The sequence below is a fragment of the Rana temporaria genome, chromosome 9, assembly GCF_905171775.1.
Source record: "Rana temporaria chromosome 9, aRanTem1.1, whole genome shotgun sequence".
In the NCBI taxonomy this organism is placed as follows: domain Eukaryota; kingdom Metazoa; phylum Chordata; class Amphibia; order Anura; family Ranidae; genus Rana; species Rana temporaria.
In genome coordinates this window covers 61,232,986-61,246,810 of record NC_053497.1, presented here as the reverse complement: position 1 = coordinate 61,246,810, position 13,825 = coordinate 61,232,986, and the positions used below count along the sequence as shown (strand labels likewise).

Below are 13,825 nucleotides of genomic sequence, written 5' to 3'. Positions count from 1 at the left end.
TCTGTGGATACTAGGGTGACCACGTGTCCCGGATTGCCCGGGACTGTCCCTTAATTAATGCTTGTGTCCCGTGTCCCGGACACACTCATTACGGGACAATACAGAGTCCCGGAATTGGCCTGGGCAGATCTAATGCCCCCTAAAATAGCCTTTGTACACATCATCTCTGTCTCAGCCTGTGGTGGACCCCTAGCTGACAGAGAGTGAGACCCCTTTTTCTTTATTCACCGCCCCTGGCTCAGTGCCCAAACTGGTTGCTACCTGGCTGCCTCCCGCTTGGCGTGTAGCAACCAGTGACGTCAGAGCAGGAGAGAGGCAGAGACCTATCACAGCGGAGGAGAGTTTAACTTCCTCCTCCGCGCCTTCTGTTCAGCTCCACCCACCTCCTCCTGTATGTTCTGGAGTCCAGCCAGCAGCCAGAAGAAACATCGGACTGTGAGACAGACTGCAGTGTACAGATGAGAGATGGTACAAACTAAGGCAAGTAACATTGCAAAGCACTGACCAGCAGATCCATCCGTGTTATAATCCTGTCGGCTCTCCCTCAGCAGTCAGAGTTCAGCACTTGTAAGAAGCTGGAGTGTGTGTCTGCATAGGACACTCAGAGGCTTGCTCCAGGCTGAGTAAGATAAGGCAGATAAGGGTCGGCAGGAGACAGAGAACAGATTACACATGACACCCTGGATGGAAGGAGGAAACATCCTTAGATATCAGGGCAGGGTTCATGCTGGGACTTGTAATCCTTCACTTTTGGGGATGTGACTTCCCCCCCAAAAGTGAAGAACTACAGGTGCCAGCATGAACCCCTCAGAGCTGAAGATGTTTCCTGCACACATGATAACTCCTCACACCCAGTCCTGTCCAGCTGCTCAATGTCTCTTCTCTCCCACTACTTGTTTGCCTCTCACTGCCCCCCCCTCCTCCTTCACCCTCAGCCTTTCATGTTCTGCCACCTTTTCACCTTCTAGTCTTGTTACCCCCTCTGTATACCAAGCAATCCTCTCAGGAGTGGCTCATCAGCGACTATCACAACCTCAGAGTCCTGCCAGCATTCCATTCATTGCTCCTTCAAACTGCCAGAAATGTTTTAGTTACTCCACTGCAGCGGTGTAACTACAGGGGGCGCCATTGCAACCCAGCCTCATACTCCAGGATGGTCCATGCAGCTTCCCTCTAAACCTGGATAGGAGAGGCGGCATATAGAGGAACTGATGCCCCCCATGTTCTTCTTGCAGCCACTGAATGCCTGCAGGAGGTAAAGGAGGAAAAGCGGGCATTCAGTGGCTGCAAGAAGAACATGGGGGGCATCAGTTTCTCTATATGCCACCCCTCCTATCCAGTTTTCTTCTGCTGCCCACAGGTCCCTCAACACTCTCCTGGCTGATCTTCCCCAGTAACTTCTCTGCTCTCTCCCACCTCACCCCCCATTCGCCAACCCCCTGCTGTCCTCTGGTCCCACCTGTGCTGTTCTTCAGTCCCCCCCCCCTCCTGTGCTGTTCTTCAGTCCCTCCTCCTGTGCTGTCCTCTGGTCCCACCCTGTGTTGTTCTTCAGCCCCCCCCTCCTGTGCAGTCCTCTGTTCCCCCCTGTGCAGTCCTCTGGTCCCACCTGTGCAGTCCTCTGGTCCCACCTGTGCAGTCCTCTGGTCCCACCTGTGCAGTCCTCCGGTCCCCCACCTGTGCTGTTCTCCAGTCCCCCACCTGTGCTGTTCTCCAGTCCCCCACCTGCGCTGTTCTCCAGTCCCCCACCTGCGCTGTTCTCCAGTCCCCCACCCCGTGCAGTTCATCAGTCCCCCCCTCCTGTGCTGTCCTCTGGTCCCACCTGTGCTGTTCTCCAGTCCCCCACCTGTGCTGTTCTCCAGTCCCCCACCTGTGCTGTTCTCCAGTCCCCCACCCCGTGCAGTTCATCAGTCCCCCCCTCCTGTGCTGTCCTCTGGTCCCACCTGTGCTGTTCTCCAGTCCCCCACCTGTGCTGTTCTCCAGTCCCCCACCCCGTGCAGTTCATCAGTCCCCCCCTCCTGTGCTGTCCTCTGGTCCCACCTGTGCTGTTCTCCAGTCCCCCACCTGTGCTGTTCTCCAGTCCCCCACCTGTGCTGTTCTCCAGTCCCCCACCTGTGCTGTTCTCCAGTCCCCCACCTGTGCTGTTCTCCAGTCCCCCACCTGTGCTGTTCTCCAGTCCCCCACCCCGTGCAGTTCATCAGTCCCCCCCTCCTGTGCTGTCCTCTGGTCCCACCTGTACTGTTCTCCAGTCCCCCACCTGTGCTGTTCTCCAGTCCCCCACCTGTGCTGTTCTCCAGTCCCCCACCTGTGCTGTTCTCCAGTCCCCCACCTGTGCTGTTCTCCAGTCCCCCACCCTGTGCAGTTCATCAGTCCCCCCCTCCTGTGCTGTCCTCTGGTCCCACCTGTGCTGTTCTCCAGTCCCCCACCTGTGCTGTTCTCCAGTCCCCCACCTGTGCTGTTCTCCAGTCCCCCACCTATGCTGTTCTCCAGTCCCCCACCTGTGCTGTTCTCCAGTCCCCCACCTGTGCTGTTCTCCAGTCCCCCACCTGTGCTGTTCTTCAGTCCCCCACCTGTGCTGTTCTCCAGTCCCCCACCTGTGCTGTTCTCCAGTCCCCCACCCCGTGCAGTTCATCAGTCCCCCCCTCCTGTGCTGTCCTCTGGTCCCATCTGTGCTGTTCTTCATCCCCCCTCCTGTGCTGTTCCTGATTTGGAGGAACTGTCCCTCATTTAGAGCATTGTCCCTCTGCCCCTCTGTTCCTCTTTCCTCCTTGTGTGTCCCTCAAGGAGCCAATATAAAAGAATAGTAGTGGTAAAAAAGCACCTGTGGGTTTAACCAGTTTTTCTTTGTTTATAATTCTCCTACATATTTTTGCTAATAGGTGTCCTTCATTTCCATCTCAGAAAGTTGGGAGGTGTGCCTCTATCCATCCCACTGCCCCTCTGACTACTCTGTGCCCCGACCACTCAGTTGTTTTTCTTGATGCCTAGGGCCCACTTTTGATCTCGCACATGGGCCCGCTGATTTCATACGCCCCTGCCCCAAAAATCTGCAAAAAAAGGGGGGGGGGGGGGGGGTGTCCCTGAATGGCAGTTTGGAAATGTGGTCACCCTAGTGGATACCCAGCTTGCCTGACCCTCCTGAGTTCCATTCCCATGGGAACCTCCTCTCTGATCTGCTGACCACCCTGCACAGTGCCATCTGGAATTCCAAACTGACCTCCCTGCTGGTGATCCTGCCAGGCACTCAGGCTACTCTGCACTCCCATGCCTCCTGTTTGCTCTACCAGGGCCCTCGAGTCAGGGGAGTAAGAGAGGCATTCCTCTTCAAATCTTGCTCATCTACTAGGTACGTGACAGCAGTGCTGGAAATAATAGTGGCCACACCAAATATTGACACTTTGTGCCTAATTTGGACATTTTTACTTAGAGGTGTACTGTAAAATATCACAGACACATCTAATATCTGTAGTGTCTTTTAGGCATTTCGTTCAATAGTTCAATAGCCAGGCTGACTTAAAGCAAAGTGTGAGTTTATTGGACCACAAAAACCTGTAGTTAAAATAAATTACAGAAAAAGATTTAGCTTCTTGCGTTCTCTATCGCCATGAGATGTGTGTTAGGTTTTAGAAAGAACAGCTGTTAGGAGTGAGGCTGTGTATAGGCCTAGTAAACAAGTAAACAAGTAAACAAAATGTCTACTGTGTGAAAATATGTGTGTGTTATCTTCTTCTGTGTATGTGTGAAGTAGTGTTTCCCTTAAACCATGTGTATGTTTGTTTTTATACTGTTTTCAAACCACCATGCAGCTACAGTATTTCCTATTACAGTTTGAGCTAAATGTGTAATAACCATATTGGTAATTGTTGTTCCAAATATTCACATAGCTAAAAGCTAACATGACTTTAAACTACTGTATATACTTGAGTATAATCTGAGTTTTTCAGGCCTTTTTAAAAAAAAGGCTGAATATACAACCCTCGGCCTATACTCGAGTCATTGTACCTGAAGGGCTGCAATCGTCCATTGTTTAAAAGTCGCGGCTTCCCCCTGGTCTCCTCCGTGATAGGCTTTTCCCAGCAGACCTTGGGCTAGATTCAGCAAGAATTTACGCCGGCGTATCTATTGATACGCCTCGTAAATTCAAAGCTGCGCCGGCGTATCTTCTTTCTGTATTCAGAAAGCAAGATACGCCGAAATTAGGCTAAGATCCGACTGGCGTAAGTCTCTTACGCCGTTGTATCTTAGTTGCATATTTACGCTGGCCGCTAGGTGGCGCTGCCGTCGATTTCAGCATAGAATATGCAAATGAGCTGAATACGCCGATTCAGAAACGTACGTGCGCCCGGCGGATTTTTTTACGTCGTTTGCGTAAGGCTTTTTTCGGCGTAATGTTACTCCTGCTATATGAGGCATAGCCAATGTTAAGTATGGACGTCGTTCCCGCGTCGAATTTTGAAAATTTTACGTCGTTTGCGTAAGTCGTTCGCGAATAGGGCTTTGCGTAAATTACGTCCACGTCGAAAGCATTGACTATTTGCGACGTTATTAGAAGCATGCGCACTGGGATACGTTCACGGATGACGCATGCGCCGTTCGTGAGAAACGTCATTTACGTGGGGTCATGTTTTATTTACACAAAACACGTCCACCTCTTCACAATTTGAATTCACCACGCCTACGCCGACAGATGTATGCTACGCCGCCGTAACTTAGGGCGCAGGTTCTTTGTGAATCCAGCCCCAGCCTCACTAAGTTACGGCGGCGTATTTCAGACACGCTACGCCCGCACAAACTTACGGCGGGCTTTATGAATCTAGCCCACTGTGTTCAGTGTTCCGCCTATCACAGACATTCTCTTGTCCGAGGATGAAAAGATGATTGGCGGAACACTGAACACAGTGTCTGCTGGGAAACTGAGTCAGAGGACAAGAAGACGTCCATGATAGGCTGCTGGGAAACGCCTATTATGGAACGGGACCAGGAGGAGACTGTGACTTTTAAACAATGAATGGACGCACGCAGCCTGTCAAGAATTTCAGGTACACTGATTTGGGCACAGTGAGGTTGGGCACAATGAGGTGGCAATGGGGGCAATGGGCACAGGGAGGTGGCAATATGTACAGTGAGGTTGGGCACAGTGAGGTGGCAATGGGCACAGTGAGGTGTCAATGGGCACAGTGAGGTGGCAATGGGCACAGTGAGGTTGCAATGGGCACAGTGAGGTTGGGCACAGTGATTTTGGGAACAGTGAGGTTGCAATGGGCACAGTGAGGCGTGCAAATGGCCTGGTCTCTTCCGTGATGGGTGTTTCCCAGCAGACACTGTGTTCACTAAACACAGTGTCTTCTGGGAAACTGAGTCAGAGGATGAGAAGACGTCCGTGATAGGCTGCTGGGAAACGCCTATTATGGAACGGGACCACGAGGAGACTGTGACTTTTAAACAATGAATGGATGCACGCAGCCTGTCAAGAATTTCAGGTACACTGATTTGGGCACAGGGAGGCTGCAATGGGCACAGTGATGATGGGCACAACGAGGTGGCAATGGGCACAGTGAGGTTGGGTACAGTGAGGTGGCAATGTGTACAGTGAGGTGGAAAAGGGAACAATGAGGTGGCAATGGGCACAGTGAGGTTGGGCACAGTGAGGTTGCAATGGGCACAGTGAGGCGTGCAAATGGGCACAGTGAGGCGTGCAAATGGACATTGTTAAATTTATTTTCCGCTTACAGTAGCTGCTGCATTCTCACCCTAGGATTATACTTGAGTCAATACGTTTTCCCATTTTTTGGGGGTAAAATTCAACTATTTCAAGATCTGTCAATATGCTGAGCTTCGCTCTGAATGTCAAAACGTAAATGGGACACGAAAAGCATAAATACAGATCTCTGTTATAAAGCCAAATTAATAAAATAATTCTACATATACTCACTTTTGTTAACAGTGGTTTACACTGTTATACAAGCTGTACACTCGCTACATTGTAGCAAAGTGTAATTTCTTCAGTGTTGTCACAAGATATTATAAAATATTTTCAAAAATGTGAGGGGTGTACTTACTTTTGTGAGATACTGTATTTATTCCTTGAGGAAACGCAGCTCTTTCCTGTCCCCCTGGTGATCTCCCTCCAGGAAAAGCAGTTTGCTGGGCCACAGAAGTCCATAGTATAGCTCCTTTCTGAACATTATTTCAGTTCTAGGAGCTCCTTGACCTCTCGCTGGCGGTTGGCAGACAGTGTGATGAATAAGCATATCAATTCAGAGATAGTGTAAAGAGCCACTGCAAACTCTCAAACATAACTTGTTCATCATAGCCAAGTACCTGGCTACAGACAGTTTGTGGGTTAGGTGCCAAGGTTTAATTAAGGATCACTAAAGGAATTTTTTTTTTTTTTAGCTAAATAGCTTCCTTTACCTTACTGCAGTACTGGTTTCATGTCCTTATTGTTCGTTTTTGCTTTGAAGTAGCTGTAATTCTGCTGTGATCTCCACACTTCCTGGTTGTCTGTTTCCTTATAACCACAGTACTGGGAGCTTTTCACGGTGGTCTAAGCTGTCATTACTGTGTGTCTAAAACTTAACAGAACCAATCACATTCATTTTAAAAACAAAACACTGCCCTGGATTTGTTTGTTTTTGTTCTGTGTGTCTCTCTAGTTCACAGGAACATGAAACCAGTTTAAAAGTGAAACTAACCTGCAGGCACATTATATGATTGATTTTTATCTATTTGTAATCATTTTGAAAAGGAATCAGTTAACTATTATGTCTCTATACCCTGTAAACAGTCATTTCACCAAATAATTTTTTTTCCTTTAAAGACCCTTTAGTATGGGGTGGATTCTGCTTTGCACAGGGGTGGATCTTTAAACGCTCATAAAAAAAAGAGCAACGCCTGCTGTAATATGATCTGAGTAATAAATCTTCACATATTCCACTACCATATAACCATCCCTTCTTTCTTCAATTTCAACTAAATTTCAAACCAAATTTCTAAAACTCCAGCATTTCTTACGCATTATCACATTTGTCACTTTAGTGACTCGTGCCACATGTAAATGACATTGTTTTGGCACTGCACACGTGGGGATTAACCACTTCCATACAGGGCACTTACGCACCTTCCCGCCCAAGCCAATTTTCAGCTTTCAGCACTGTCGCACTTTGAATGGCAATTGCGCGGTCATGCTACACTGTACCCTAACAAAATTGGCGTCCTTTTTTCCCCACAAATAGAGCTTTCTTTTGGTGGTATTTGATCACCTCTGCGATTTTTTTTTTGCGCAACAACTAAAAAAAATTTGAAAAAGAATTACGTTTTTATTTTTTTATGTTAATTTTTTTGTAAATAAGTACGTTTTCTCTTTAAATTTTGGGCACTGATATGGCAGCACTGATGGGCACCGATGAGATGGCACTGATGGACATCGATGAGGTAGTACTGACGGGCACAGATGAGGTGGCACTGATTGGCGGCGCTGGTATGCAGCACTGATGGGCACACATAGGCGGCACTGATGGGCACACATAGGCGGCACTGATGGGCACACATAGGCGGCACTGATGAGCACTCATGGGCGGCACTGATGGGCACTCATGGGCGGCACTGATGGGCACTCATGGGCGGCACTGGGCACTCATAGGTGGCACAGATGGGCACTCATGGGTGGCACTTATGGGTGGCACTGATGGATACTTATGGGTGGCACAGATGGGCACTGGTAGGTGGGCACTGGGCATGGATGGGCACTGTGGGGTGGCACTGATGGACACTGTGGGGCGGCACTGATTTACCCATGTTGCCAGTCAGTGCCCATTTGTGGGCACTGATTTGCATCTTTTTTTTTTATGTTTCCTCCCCAGACCTTTTTTTTACTGTCCCCTTTTTTTTTTTGCCCTTCCCTGGTCCAGGGTGGGCTTCCCTGGTGGTCCAGTGTGGCGATCCGAGGGGGGGCTGCGCTTATAAACAATCAGCGCGAACCCCCCCTGTCAGGAGAGCCGCCGATCGTCTCTCCTCTACTCGCGTCTGTCAGACACGAGTGAGGAAGAGCCATCAATGGCTCTTCCTGTTTACATCGTGATCAGCCGTGGTTGGACACGGCTGATCACGTGGTAAAGAGTCTCCGTGAGAGACTCTTTACCAAGATCGGTGTTGCGGGGTGTTAGATTGACACCCTGCAACAACGATTGCCGCGATGCGCGCCCCCGGGGGCGCGCAGCGGCTCAGAATCCAGAGGACGTCATATGACGTCCAGTCAGGATTCTACAACCACTTTGCCGCCAATATGTCATTGGCGGGCGGCAAGTGGTTAACTTACTAAAAGCAAATAGACTGTTTACTTTCCAAGGTAAGTTGTACTTTTATTATTGAGCTTTACACCAGCACTGCACCACAGCTGTGTCAAGGGGAGTGAGACCAAATTATTGGAGGGCGTTAAAGCAGAGTACAGGCCCAATCAATTACCAGCGGCTCCTTCGGGGGTAGCGCTACACATAGGTAACATTTCATAACATTTCATAATGCACAATGTATACATTGGCCCGGATTCACATACATCGGCACATATTTATGCCGCCGTAGCGTATCTCATTTACGATACGCCGGCGCAGCGCAGAGAGGCAAGCATGGAATTTACAAAGCAAATGCTCCCAACGTTGCACCGGCGTAACGTAATTTCGTCGGCGTAAGCCAGCGTAAGTGTGAGGCCCGTACACACGACCGAACATGTTTGCTGAAACTGGTCCGCGGACCAGTTTCAGCAGACATGTTCGGTCGTCTGTACAGCCGAGCGGACTCGTCGCCGAGCGGACTCTGTACAGCCGAGCGGACTCTGTACAGCACTTGTCGCCTCGTCGCCGCGTATCATGTACGTGCGGATTTCTGTATGATGGTGTGTACAGCCATCATACAGAAATCTCCGGGCGGGCATGTACGCTGAAAACGGTCCGGCGGACCGTTTTCATCGTACATGTTTGCCCGTCTGTACGAGGCCTTAGTGGGTGTGACCTTATGCAAATGATGGTCCGAGCGTGGAGCAGTGTTTTACACCTGGCCTATCATGAACAGAGCATGCGGACGTATGACCGCTTCCCTATGCGCATGCTCACAACTACTCCAGCGCAACTTCCTGGGATACGCCGCCCCACCGGCTTACGCTGAGCGCATAAATACGCCCAGCCATACGCCCGTCCGGCGCAAAAGTACATCCTGCTTGTTTCCCCCCTGAAGCAAAGTACTTTTGCTGAGCGATGGCAGCTACAAATGTTGGCAAGGAGAGGAGGAAGAAGAACTTTTCTAGGGAGGAGAGGGCTATCCTTATTTCGGCAATAGCCAAATATGATCAGTACCTCCATGGTGCCTACAGTGCCAGGACCAGCAGGGCACGTAAGAGGGAGATCCTGGAGGAGATCACCCTGGAGGTCAATGCCGTGGGGAATGAGACCAGGACCCCCGACAATGTAAACAAAAAAATAAACGTCATGAGACGTTGAGGTCCGGGATAAGTTGGCCCTTATGAGAAGGCACGCCAGGGGCATGGGAGGAGGACCAGACTCTGCTATGCGGTTGACCGATGAGGAGGAGGTCAAATGTCTGCAGCGGGGGCAGGTGGAGGGTATGGAGGAATTTGATTCCGGTGACCAGGCCTTGAGGACAGGTAAGTGTGTTTTATCCCCTATCCGGTGTGTAGCATGTGAGAGGGTTGAAGGGAACATGTGACAAGTGTGTGGGTCCACCAACATGTGAATGCTTTGTGTCATCCACAGATGTGCAGGAGGGAGCAGGCCCGTCGTCAGCTGGTGGACGACCCATGCCATCCTCGGAGGATCGTCCCCACACCTCTCCTCTAGAGGAAGTCCCTCACCCTCCCCCCCCATCAGGGGAAGCCCGTCACCCTCCTCCCACATCAGGGAAAGCTCCTCACCCTCCTCCCACATTAGGGAAAGCCCCTCAAGGGCCTCCCCGTACAGACGGCCCCAAGCCTCTCCTGTCCCCAGGAAGGCTACGAGGAAGACAAGGGGTGTTCATGAATACCTCCAGGAAAATCTAGCGAGGGATCAGGCCCGGCAGACCCGACATATGGGTGCTATAGCCGGGGACCTGCGCAGTGTCGTAGACAGCCTGCCCTCCTCGGCCCAGATATCTGAAAGCCTGCAGGATGTCAGTGGGAACTGCGCTGTGATTGTCACCTGCATTGGGGAGCTGCAGGCCACAACAGCAGGCCTTGTGGCAGAGTTAAAGAGCCTTGCTAATGCGGTCCTCACCCGCATTGCCCTGGCGTTGGAGGGCAGGAAGCCAGCACCTGCCAGGGAGAGACCAGGGGATGATCCTACTCCTGATGCCCCACCCCCCCCCACCCGAGGCTCCCTCCAGACAGCTGAGGAGCCGGAGCTGTGGCACCAGGCGTAGCCCACGACAGGGCAATTGAGTGCTTTATTTTGGTTTATGCTCAAAGTATGAGCTTTTTTTATTTTGGTTTATGCTCAAAGTATGAACTTTTTTTATTTTGTAGTGAATGCACACGGTGAGGAGTGCAGGCTACAGTGTGACTGGTGTGTGAATGTGTGGGTGACATACCTGCCAGCAAGGTGTGTCACCCTGGGTCGTCGGGGAGAGGTTATCCTCACGACCGTGTGAATGTGGTATGAATGGACAGCAACACCATTGGGGCCTTGGCGCGGCGTTGCTGCTCCCAAGTCCTGCATGGTGAACTTGGGCTAATCCAATGTGAGGTGGATGTGGTGTGTGTGAGCTAGGGACCACAGTGGTGTGCATGCGTGCATTGTCTGTGTGCCATGATGAATGTGTGTGTTTAACGTGCAAAGATGCGTTCCACAAGGCAACTCCTGACTGCTGTTCCCTCAGCAGACGGGGTAGCCTCATTCAGGGAGACTGTGTGGTTCGGGGGTCAGGTCATCACATATGTCAATCTCCAGGCCCTTTCTCATGGCGTAGTTGTGCAGCATGCAACATGCACCCATGATCTGACACACAAAGTTAGGGGAATACAACAGGGTCCCCCGGACTTATACAGGCATCGGAAACGGGACTTCAGGATGCCAAATGTTTGCTCCACCACTGCACGGATGCGTATGTGTGCAGCATTGTATCTTCTCTCTCCTCTGGTTTGGGGATTCCGGTATGGAGTCATGAGATGGGGCCCAAGTGCATATGCAGAGTCACCTAGAAGGGAAAAGACAGGAGGATGTTAGCCGTGCATGTGCCCCTCGTGATGTCTGCATCATGGGGTCCAACAGTCATGCCTGACACCCATGTCACTCACCAACCAGCCAGCTGTCCCTGTACACATTCTGTTTGAATTCTGTTGGGATGTTGCTTTGACGATATATGTAGCTGTCGTGGCTGGCCCCTGGGTGTTTGGCACGGAGGTGCCATATGAGGCATTGGGCATCGGCTATCACCTGTACGTTGATGGAATGCCACTGCTTACAATTGTGGTATATGTGCTCTGTGGCCCGGGGGCAACATGTGTGCAATCAATGGCCCCCACGGTGCGTGGGAATCCCGCAATTCTGTAGAAATCGTGCATTGCCTTCTGCCGCAGATGCTCATGGGTGGGTTTGATGATGTGGTGGGACATGCGTGTGAGGATTGCGGGGACAACCTGGTGCACGCATCTGCTCATGGTGGATTGTGACATTCTAGACACGACTCCACTTGTACGTTTGAAGGTTCCACTGGCAAGGAAATGCAGTGTTGCCAGTACCTTGACCAGTGGCTGCACTGCATGTGAGCGTCGTGTCTGTCTGGTGATGTCATCATGCAGGGCTGTGGCTAATTCCAGGATGGCATCAGGGCTGAATCTGAAGATGCGATACACCTCCGATTCCCCCATGCCAAAGACGTTTATGCGCGTTCGGTATATCCTCTCCCGTGCCCTCCTACGTGCCTGTGGACACAGTAGTAGTGCTATGACCATGGCTGCCCCTGGCATGTTGGCATACAGATGTGTTGTCCTGCAAGTGTGGTTGCTCAGCTCGTCCATAACGGTGCTGTAGCAGCTGCTCTCCAGCTGACCTGTGCACATCTGTTGCTGAGTTACACCTGCTTTATGTGGAATAACTTTAGGCCGGACGTAGAACTTACGCGCACAGCTTGTAGCCTGGGTCGGGCGCATGTACGTTCGTGAATCGCCCTATCTCCCTCATTTGCATATTTAAATAGGAAATCAATGGAAGCACCAGATGCGTCCAGCGTAAATATGCGCCCACGATACGCCGGCGTAGGAAAGTTACGTCGGTCGGAAGAAGCCTATTTTCAGGCGTATCTAGTTCTGTGGGTACGGCGCACAGATACGACGGCGCATAGTTACACTTACGCAGCGTATATCAAGATACGTCGGCGTAAGTGCTTTGTGAATCCAGGCCTAAGTCTTTCTTTGCTCTTTGCTCTTTGCTCTTTGTTCAAGCTAAATTCAATAAAAATCTTTTGATGAAAAAAAAAATTGCTAACTGGTGACCCCCCCCCCCCCCCCCCCCATGCTCTGAGAACAACACAGTTCTGTTCCCAAAATCGAATTAAAACCGATATTACACTTGAAAGGCCAAGAAGCGACAGGAAGCCTTGTATTTTATCAATAAATTAAAGGACTCCTGACTCGCTGAGGTGGAGAGGCGGGTATGGCTGGCAACTTCTGCTGTCCCCCAGGTGGGTATGGCTGGCTGGTACTGCTGGTGGGTATTGCTGGCTGGTACTGCTGGTGGGTACTGCTGGCTGGTACTGCTGGGGGGTACTACTGACTGGTACTGCTGGCATATACTGCTGGTGGGTACTGCTGGCTGGTACTGCTGACTGGTATTGCTGGTGGGCCCTGCTGGTGGGTCCTGCTGATGGGTACTGCTGGCGGTAGTTAAATTTTGCGGAATTCGCCAAATGCAACTAATGTTTGCTATTACTCTACATAGTTACATACATTTATTGGTAAGGTTGAATAAAGACACCAGTCCATCCAGTTGGCCTAAGTTCCTACCTGTTTTCCTTACAGGGGGATAGATTCTATAGATTATATCCAACACTCTGAAGTTATGTGTGTCTCTGCCCTTGCCTTCTTAAAATTCAATCCCAACCACCCCCATTCTATGTGTAAAATATGGGTAAAATAAGAGGGAGGAATAGCACACCTAAAGTATATGTGCATTTATTATAAAGAAGGATATAATGTACATCATGCCTAAAAAGGTTTTGGTAACATGCACCACATACGTAGAGTGATCCTGTACATAATATTGTTAGGTACAAAAAAACATCACAAAACAGCATAGAGAGATGCACAATGGAGGGGCAGTTTGTCAAGCAATGACGCCCGGCTTGGGACAAGAGGTAGTGAGATCACATAGATAACACTACTCCCTTCCTGAGGGAGACCGCACTCCCTCACTAGATGTGATGTGACTCAACGCTCTAGATGTGGTGAACTTGTGAAAAGTGTTTTTCAACACTTGCATTGACCTATGTTATATGGCGGATTAGGAGCATAACCAAGTCCTTTAACCTCCCTGGCGGTATGATTCTTTCAGAAAAAAGGTGCTGAAAGCGGTACCATTATTTGCAAGGAAATTTGGCGTTTTATACAGTAGGCCTGTAATTTTTAGGAATAACTCCCTTAAATCTGACCAAACAAGAGTCTTGTGGGCATCCCGGGTATGACATTTTTTTTAAAAACAAAATTATAAATTATAATATAATAAATAATTATAAATAATTATAACAAATAATAATATAATTATAATAAAAAATATTCAATAATGTAACTCAAAATCACTGAAATTTGCTCAATTGCAGAATTTTTGCTGTCATTACTTTTATTTTT

The 13,825-nt window shown here is 49.8% G+C and overlaps 1 long non-coding RNA gene across 1 annotated transcript; it reads left to right on the top strand.

The window, feature by feature from the left end:
- The first annotated feature begins 345 nt into the window (after positions 1–345).
- Positions 346–13,407, top strand: LOC120914446. The gene is made up of 3 exons (XR_005743674.1): positions 346–484; positions 11,350–11,354; positions 13,397–13,407. It is a non-coding gene; the product is annotated as an uncharacterized LOC120914446 (long non-coding RNA).
- Positions 13,408–13,825: the final 418 nt, after the last annotated feature.